Raw genomic sequence first — 10268 nt, 5'->3', positions numbered from 1 at the left:
TGAAGGAGGGGGCGGGGCAGACGAAACCCCGCCCCAGGAGACTGTATGCTCTCTCCTCGCCCCCTGGGGTTGGGGTGCCCAAAAGGTGGTCCATCATATGGGAGAGAGGGACAGGAAAGGAGAGACCAGAGCTGTGCCCAGCCTTTGAACTTGGCATCCCACCCAGAGCTTCTTAGCTCCCATCGTGCGCCTAAACCAGCGCTGCCCCCAGGGGCAGACAATTAGCCCCCTCCAAAATTCGGTTAAACTAAGTATCTGGGGGTCCTTTGAAAGGGACAAAATGCAGGAACCAACAGCCTAAGGAACTGTGGGACATGGAGTGACCCCAGAGGAAGAGGGGGTGTGTAAGGGACACCTGGAGTAATGATCAATCAGCTTTGGGGGGGGCTGGCCCCCACCCCCACCAGAATGCTGGCCCCTGGCCCCCCCCCCATTCTTGGCAAAGGCTAAAGGGACAGGAAATCTGGCAGGAGACCGTTGGGTTTCATAGGAAAGCCTGGGGGCTACAGGCTCAGGACCAAGGTAACTTCCTCTCTCCCTCTCCTCCTCCCCTTTCTTCTGGGCTTGGGGTAGCAGGCTGTCTTCAGCACTCCTGCCATCTGCTCCTGGATTTCAGGAACCAGGACAGAGCAGAGCTGGATGTGGTTAATGGTCAGTTAGGTGACACAGCCCAGGGCCTCTCTGGGACAAGATCAGTGCAGTTAAGAAGACTGGGGTTAACTTTTAGGATTGGTCTGACATAGAAGAGGGGGAGGTGTCTCCCCTAAAGAAGGCTGGCCAAGCAGCTGCCACTCTTAGGCAGGAAGGTACCCAATGACTAATGACTGTGCTTGTCCACCTCCCTGGGCCCTTGTCAGGCTCCCATGATGCTTGGTCTAGCCACGTCTCCCGCTCCAACCACCTGCCCGCCCTCACTCTTGTCTTTTATGCCCAGACCACATCTTGGCTGAAGAACGAGGGCCAGCAACACACCCAGAACACCTTCCGGGTGTGCCCGCAGGTCCTGTCACCAGGGGAGCCCAGTGGAGCCCAGGAGAGAGGAGGCCCTTCTTCTAGCCTTGCTCTCTCCGTGTCTTGCTCGGTGTAAACTTGGACAAGTGGCTCCTTGCAAATCAGGTTTTAAAATTTTATACCGTTGAAAATACTTTTTTAAGGGCACCTGGGTGGCTCAGTCGGTTAAGCGGCTGCCTTCAGCTCAGGTCATGATCTCGGGGTCCTGGGATCCAGCCCCCCATCAGGCTCCCTGCTCAGCGGGGAGTCTGCTTCTCCTCTGCCTCTGACCCAGTCCCCCACTTGTGCTCTCTTTCTCTCTCTCAAATAAATAAATGAAAATTTTTTTAAAAAGGGAAAAAAAGAAAATACTTTTTTGATCCTACAAGTAATATATTTCTATTCATGAAAAATTAGAGAACATAAGAAAAATAAGAATAAACCAAAATTACTTATAATCTAGTGAGGTCATAGGTAAATTTTTTTCTTTCCAGGCTTGTCATTTTTCATACAAATAAGAAGCAGGAAGAAAATAATTTGTCATAACCCCACTACTCATAAATAACCCCGTTTAATCAACTGACACCCTATATGTAGATATAATCTGTATTATAAACGGTGATAAAAACATACTTTAGATATTGCTTTACAACCTCATTTTAGTACTTAACAATTTCGCCTGGATGTCTACATTACATCAATAAATATAGACTTAGTTCATTTATACATCCGGATAACATTTTGCATTAAGTACTAGGATTTATTCACTAATCCCCTCTTGTTAGATGCTTGGGTTGTTTCCTGTTCTCAGTGTTGTAAGCAGTACTAGGGTCAACATCCATGAGGTTAAATCTCTTGTCACATCTTCAATTATTTCCTTAGGCCTAGAAGTAAAATTGCTGCATACTTAGTTATCGGTATTGTTAAGGCTTTAAGAAAATTGTCAACAACCCAAGTTTAATGTTTCTCTTTTAATAGTTCAATTAAACATATGTTAAGTATTTATAAAATATTTGGAGAACTATATCTTTTGTAATCCATATAGCAACTACTGTTTTTCTAACAGCTTAATTTATTTTATTTTAAATTTTAACTTCAGTATAATTAACTTACAGTGTTACAGAGGTTTCAGAGGTATAATATGGTTGATTCGGCAATTCTATACATTACTCACTGTATGTGGACTTTTAATCCCCTTCACCTATTCAACCCATCCTCCCACCCACCTCCCCTCGGGTAACTAGCAGTTTGTTCTCTGCTTTTAAGAGTTTGGGTTTTTGTTCATCTCTTCTTCTTTGTTCATTTGTTTTGTTTCTTCAAGTCCACATATGAGTAAAATCATTTGTTTTCCTCCGACTTAATCACTGGGATTATACCCTCTGGGTCCATCAGTATCGTTGCAAATGGCAAGATTTTATTTGGGGGGCTGCCTAGTGTTCCATTGTGTATATATTCATGTTTATCCATCCATTGCATATCTTCTTTGTCCACTCATTTATTGATGGACGCTGTGGTTGCTTCCATAGTTTGGCTATTGTAAGTAATGCTGCAATAAAACATAGGGGTACATTTAAAAAATCGCCAAATTGCCTCATGAAGATTGCACCTCACCTTCCATTAGCCATGCATGGCAGCACCCGTTCCCCATTGTCCTTAACAACTCCCACCATTAGTGTCCTTTTACTCTTTCAGGGGGATTGTCAAGGCTCAGGAGGAAAGAGACATTTAATACCAGCCCCTTGCAGCGCAGATGAGAAAGACAGAGCCCAGGGAAGGAAGCGCCTGTGCCAAAGGTGACAGTGTGGCACAGTCCAGAATCATCTGGCTGTTCGGTCCCCTGCCTCCCACACCAGCGCTCTTCACCCGAAGGCCTCTGCATACTTACTTGTGACCTTTCTTTCGGGCACTTATTCAACAAGTCTTTCCTGAGCCCTTGTGTGTGCCGCCTCCACCGTGCTGGCCACAGGGCATACCCTGCTGAGCGAAGCGCAGGCCTTGTCCTCAGGGAGCGCGCAGGAGAACACAGAGAGGCGAAGGAGTGGAACGGAAGAGCCTTGTGTAGGGTTCTGTGAGAGCGTCAAAGAGCGGCACTTGGACCACCTGGTACGTAGGAAGGCTTTCTTCAGGAGTCGGTGCTTGAGACTTTTTTGAAGAATGTTGACCAAGTAGGGGCACCTGGATGGCTCAGTCGGTTAAGCGTCTGCCTTTGGGGCAGGTCATGATCCCAGAGTCCCAGGATCAAGCCCTGCATCAGGCTCCCTGCTCAGCGGGAAGTCTGCGCCTCTCTCTCCCTCTGCCTGCCACTCCCCCTGCTTGTTTCTTTCCCTCTCTCTCTCTCTGTCTCAAATAAATAAATAAAATCTTTTAAAAAAAAAGAAGAAGAAGAAGAATTTGACCAAGTAGACACAGGGAGGAAGAGCATTCTGGGCCCAGAGAACGACATAGCGAAGGCCTTGACACGAGTGGGCTTCATTTAGACAGTTCGAACTTGGGGGCAAGGATGAGGCGTATGGTAAGGCAGATAACACTCTTGCTGACTGTTGATTTCTTGTCCTGAAGCCTCCAGGGAGCCATAAGGGCTGTGAAGGGCACAGAGGTACATTTTTAGAAAGCTCACTCAGCAGAGGGGAAGGAGCCCTGGGGTGGCAGGTGCAGAGGCTAAAAGCTGGGTAGGAGTCACGGCAGGGATTCAGGGGCAGGGGGTGACAGGCCTGTCCTGCTTTCTCACAGGGGGCAATGAGGCAACGAATGTTTGAAAAGCTGAAGCCTTTTCAGAGAATGCTGTTAAAATGCCCTTCACTCTCTACCCCTGTGGGAGAATTCTCAAGAATTCTCAACAATCCCCAAAACACCTGCCTTTGGCTCAGGGTTGGGGCTGTGGGCTTGCATTCACGTGCTGAGGCTTGAGAGGCTCCGTGACTTTATGAAGTTTCCAACCAATTGATAATGACACAGCCGGGATGACTGCAAGGCTGCCCGGTCTGCACCTTTGAGGATCCCTAGCGTAGGCCTTGCCTGTGCGGCCCGGTGTATCTGAGGCTCAGAGGCCTTCTCATAACGCGGAGCAACCAGAAGGAGAACACGTCTGCCTGAGGAGATATTCCAGGCAAGTCTTGTCCCGTGTTTCCCCTGCGCGCCATCCCGGGGCCGGCCTCTAGAGGGCACTGCTGCCACTGCTACGTCCCCAGACTATAGTCCTTTGAGGGAATGAGCACCCCCCACCCAGCATGCTGCCCTCCCTTCTCCCCACTTACCTTCCCCAACATCCCCACCCCTAGGGTGAAGTCCAACTGCCTGTGGGATAACGGGCCCTCTGCTACTGCTTGCAAAACAGCTTCTTTCTTCATGCTGTTTAGGAAACAGTTCAGTTGGGATTGCCGCCAGATTTCCTGTGTGTCTGTGGTTGGAGGGAAGGAGGCTTTGGGAGCTTGGGGAGGCGGCGGGGGGGCAGTGACGCCTCGGGGGCGGCAATGGCACCTGGCCCAGAAACCTTCTTTCCTTGCTCTTTAAATTTTTAAGAATTAGTTTTGAATGACACAGGTAATGCTTGGATATATTTTGAATACAATTAAAATATGGCAAATCCTGCGATCGCTCTGTGTGGGTAAAGGGACTGCCCAACTCCAGTCTCGTTCCTTCGCTCCTCGCACATGCACACCGCTGTCCCTCTAGTGTCTGTCCTTCCAGACCTTTTACTTTCCATTCATTCATATGGATGGATCTGTGGGAAACATTCTTCTGCCTTTATTTTTCCATAAATGATATCACATTGAACATTTTTGTGGGGCGATGTGCTTTTCTCGTCCGCTACACCTTGCAGACCTGTCATGTGCTACCTAGAAAACAGACTCACTTTTTTTTTTAACTTTTAGTTGAGCTATACCTCCCTTATGCGACCATTCCTTTCTTGAAGGAAGCTGACATTTTCCCATGTTTTCACTATTAAAGACAAGGCAGCAAGAGGCCTCTGTACGCACGTACACACACACACCTAGCTGTCCAGCGTAAAGACTGAGAAGTGAGCCACAGATTTTGTGCATTTATAATTTTTGATAAATACATATTACCAAAATGTCCTCCAGATGTATCAACATTCTCAAGGGCAAAGATTGGAATCACACTATTGGTTCAATTTTTATTTCTTTAATTAATAGCCAGCCTCTTTTTATTTGTATTAGCTCTTCTGTACATTTCCCGTGTTTGGTGGTGTCCATTTTTCTATCAGATTGTCATTCTTTTTATTGATTTGTAGAAGTTACCATATATTCTGAATAATACTAATCTGTCAGCTGTTACGCATATTGTTAATATTTTTCCAGTCCGTCATTTCTCATTTATGTTTTTTATAGGGTCTAAACTTCTTAAATTTTTATTTTATTTTTTTAGGGAGAGAGAGAGGAAGGGGCAGAGGGAGAGAGAGAGTCTTAAGCAGGCTCCATGCCCAATGAGGAGCCCGACACAGGGCTCAATCTCACAATTCCGAGATCATGACCTGAGCCAAAATCAAGAGTCAGACGCTTAACCGACTGAGTCACCCCAATATAGGATCTTCATTTTGAAGTGTCAAATTTATCAGTCTTTTCCTTTATGGATTTTCCTTTTCAGACTTATTTAGAATGATCTTCTCTTTTTCAAGATCATAAACATATGCTCCTGTGTATTTTTCTTAATATCTTAATATTTGGATTTTTCACATGCAGATCACTAAAGCATCTGGAATTTCTGGGTGTGACTAGTGTAAGGGTACAGTGCAATAGTGAGCACTTCCACTCGTTTCCAAATGGGGATCCAATTTTCCCAGTGCCTTTAGTTGAATAATCTGTTGTTTCTCCACTGAAATGAGATATTAACTTTTCTCACTTACCATAATGTGTTTTTTCCCCAGATAGTCTATTCTCCTGATCTGCTGGTCTGTCAATTCCTGTGTCAATGCCTTATCATTGCAATTACCATAACTTTTTAATATGTTTTGATTTCCATTAAGATAAATTATCTTTCCTCATTCTCCTTTTTAGGAAAGAATCGTCAACATTCTAACATATTTACTCTTTCTTATGAATTTTTGAATGTCTAGTTCCATGAGAAATCCAATGGAGATTTTTACTGATATTGTATTTAATTTATACATAAATCTGGTGACAACCAGCATCATTAAGATATTGTCATCCTGGGGTGCCTGGGTGGCTCAGTCGATTAAGCATCAGACTCTTGGTTCCGGCTCAGGTCATGATCTCGGGGTTGTGAGATCCAGCCCCATGTAGGGCTCTCTGCTCAGCACAGAGCCAGCTTGAGATTCTCCCTCCTTCTCCCTCTGCCCCTCCTCCACCGGCGCTCACTCTCTCGCACACACTCTCTCTCATTAAAATAAATAAATAAATACAATCTTTTTTAAAAAAGCATCTTGTCTTCCTATCCATGTACATTCATTCATTGAACATATAATTTACTGAGCACCTATGTGTCAGCGCTGTTCTGGGTACTGGGGATGCAGCAATTCCCAAATTACTCTGAGAGCTTATGTTCTTGTGTAATGCAGTATGTCATTTTATTTAAGCCTACTTTTATATTCTTCATTAAATGTTATTGTTTCACGTTCTTGTTAGGTTTGTTCCTAAAGACCTTCTGTTTGAAATAGGTATATAAATTTTGTCATTAAGTTTCTCCACAGAACTTGTAATATCTTGGAAGTATTCTCTTTCCTTGGGATAACAATTTTAGTAGCTTCCTTTTAGTTCTTAGAATGCAGATTCATAGATCTGAAAAACATTGGACATTTTTAACCTACCATTCTAGAAAGGTTGTACTCTCTAATGAACAAGATTTTTTTTTCAATTTAAGTGAATATTCAAGTTTTTGTTAGTCTCAAATAATAGTTCCCAAATGTGTTTCAGATAGTATTGTAAAGGTAAAGACAAATCAAATCACATGATTATACAAATGTTTAATGGTTATTCGATTAGCCCCTTTATACCTGTGGTTATTGGTGGTGGGAATAGGTTAAGTGTCCAGGAGACAAAGTTCTACAAATACGAAGCACTAAGTTCAGAGTAAAAGAATTCAACAGCATCTTTACCGATCAGATTAGTTAAAATTTTAAAAGGCTGATAAAGCCAGCACCAGTCAGCATGGGAAAAAGTAAGTGCAGATTGGCCCCATGCCATGGGATGGCAACTTGGCAATGTCAGTCAAAATCCGAAATGACTCAGCAATTCTACTTCCAAGAAGACACAGTATCCTTCAGTGCATTCTTAGGAAAGCGTAAAGATACCTGCCCGAGAGTGTTCATTTCAGCTTCATTTGCAACAACCAAAAGACTAGAAACAAGCCAAATGTCCATCAAAAAAACCTGCCGTACTGCAGTGCTTGCACGTGATGGAGTTTTATGCAGCCTTTAAAACTAATGAGGGTGCTTTATATGGAGTATTATAGAAAGATACGCTGCCGAAAGAAAAAAGCTGGTTCCAGGACATGTAGTGCAAGATACAGTTCCTGCAAAACACACAGACACACGTGCATGCCCCGGGCATGTGCGTCCACATTTAAATACGCACGGAAATCCCGGAAGCAGGCACAGAAGCCTCTTAACAGTGGTTACCTTTGGGGGATGGAACTGAAAGGGCTTGGAGGGGGGCTGGCGGTTACTTTAAAACCAATGCTCCTCTGTTTGATAGCTTCACAAAGAAAAAAATAATAATTTAATTACAAAGAACTAACCATCTCTCCCTCCACCTTAACTTCCCAAAGTAGCAAATTTTGATTTGTTTTACATAGTCAATGGTTTTGGATTACTTTTGCTTTGGTTTCTTAGTATGAAGTCAAACACTACCAAAGATTGAAACGATAGCATCGACCCAGGAGCCATTTGTGGGTAAGTGTTTCCCCCGTGGGAGGCTTCAGGACAGGTCATTTGGCTCAGGACAGAATTCAAGTTCAAATTCCTTTCTCTTCAGCACTTGGAAGATATTGCTCCATTTTCTTGATGCATCTAGGACGGCAGTTAAGTTCTGTTACAAGTAGACCTGGTTCCTGAAATACGTATCCACCCCCGTTTCAGTCAAAGCAGGATTAACATGAACTGCAGGACCCGTCAGCCACACCTGACCGTGGAGATGTTGCAGAAATGAGACACAAAAGTGAAATTGTTGCAGAGCAGAAAATGGCATGAGCTGGTGCGGGGAGCACAGGCTGAGAAGGGAGAGGGGCGGGGCCAGGCATCTCTGGCAGAGGGTGGGCTGGGGGAGCTTTCTAGTCTGCCTCCTCCACCCGTCCTAGCCCTCACCAGCTCTGTGCTGACCCTGTAGTGACAGCAAGGCAGGAGAACAGCCCCTCGAGGCCAGCAAAAGTTTGTGAAAGGGGACATTACATGATGCTGCTGGACCCCAGCCAGACTAGGGAGTGGAAACAACAGCTCCTTCCTCCACCCTGAGGACTAGACTATTATGACCTAAGGGGAAGTCCTTCCTTTGGCAGAAGCACATGGAGATTCCCTAATGAGTAAGGTCCTCGGGGTGAGGACAGGGAGGAAACAGAGTGGATGAGCCCAAATTATAACACCGGAGTTTCTCTACTCTAGGCTGTGAGTCTCCCATCATATTCCCCTCCCACCCCAATGCTCTTATCTGTGCCTTATACACACTCCTCAAACTCAACAAGGGGGGCACATGCTGACGTGTAGGCTTTCACCCTCCAGCCACCTCCCACGCCATGACCAAGTAGAATTTATCCCAGGAAAGTAAGGTTGGTTTAACACTGAAAAATCAACAAAATTTGCCATAACTAAGAAAGAAGAACCATCTGATCTCTCATCAGGAGGAGAAAAATCATTCGACAAAATCCAACATCTATTACTGATTATTAAAAACAAAACAAAAACAAAACTCTCTGCAAACTAAGAGTAGAAGAGAACTTCCTCAAGCCTGATAAAGGGTATCTACAAAAAAAGAAAAAAATATGTCACTAACATCATCATTCATGGTGAAAGACTGAATGTTTTTCCCTAAGACCAGGAACAAGGCAAGTGTGTCCACTCCTGCAAATTCTATTTCGCACTGTACTGGAGCTTCTATCCAGTGTAGTGGGGAAAAAATCAAAGGCATCAAAATTTGAAAGGACAAAGTAAAACTGCCTTTGCTTATATACAGTATGATCACGTATGTAGAAAATTCTAAAGAACCTACAAAAAAAGCTACTAGAACTAAGAAGTGAGTTTGGTGAGGTTGCAAGCAAAGCCAGAATATAAAAATCAGTTGTGTTTCTATATACTAACAACAGAGCATCCGAAATTAAAATTTTAAATAACAATGCCATTTATAATAGCATCAAAAATATGAAATAATTAGGGATAAGTCGGACAGAGATGTGCGAAATCTACAAACAAAACTTTACTGAGAGAAACTGAAGACCCAGAGAAATGGAGAGATGTACTTTGTTCGTAGGTCAGAAGACTCAATGTTGTTCACATTGTCCCAATCGATCTGTTGAGTCGCACCTGTGTCCTGGCCTTAGTAGCTGAGAGTCCCTCCCAGACAGAGTGGGTGAGGCCACTGGTGAGAGGGAGGGCTTTGGCAGGAGAGGGAGGGGGGCACAAGGCACCATACTTCGGTGGCCCCTCCCCTGGGCAGTGACCCTTCTTTCTGCCAGGGGTTGTCAACCACCCAGAGCACCACCTGGCCTCTGACCCACGCTGCCCCTCCCACTGTTCTGCCTAAATACAGACACCCTCACCTTTGCCCTTGGGCCCCTGGGGGGGAGAATGTGCAAGTCCATCGAACCCGGTTGCTCCCCGCTTGGAATCTGGGCTAATCAAGCTGTCAGCAGAGCCTGGGGTTTCTGCTGCTCTGTCTGCACCACCTCTGGGCATGGAGCAACGTGCAGGACTCCCACACACACCCTGCTTTGAGGTTTCTGTTTTCTGTCCTCTCTGGACTCCTGCTGTTCTAGTCTACTAAGAGCCCCCCTCCTGCTCTCAAGCAGAACTTATGGTTTGCTCGCTTATCCCATTGGTTTTTCTTACATCTCCTGTTGCTATGAATTTGGCACAGGAAAGTCAACACGGCAGGATTTGTGCAGTGCACTGCCCTGAAACCCGTGCCTTCTCTTGGGTTTCCAGTCCCCTGGCCAGGTCTTGATCTCCCACCAGGAATCCTGCCTCAACTCCACACACCTGGCCCTGCCACCAGGGACTCGGGAAGCTGCCAAACCATTTTCTTCAGAAAAGAAACTCGGGGGCACCTGGGTGGCACAGCGGTTAGGCATCTGCTTTCGGCTCAGGGCGTGAT

This window comes from Ailuropoda melanoleuca, chromosome 13 (assembly GCF_002007445.2).
Source record: "Ailuropoda melanoleuca isolate Jingjing chromosome 13, ASM200744v2, whole genome shotgun sequence".
NCBI lineage: Eukaryota > Metazoa > Chordata > Mammalia > Carnivora > Ursidae > Ailuropoda > Ailuropoda melanoleuca.
The sequence above is the reverse complement of the archived record's forward strand: the minus strand, read 5'-3'. Positions refer to the sequence as shown.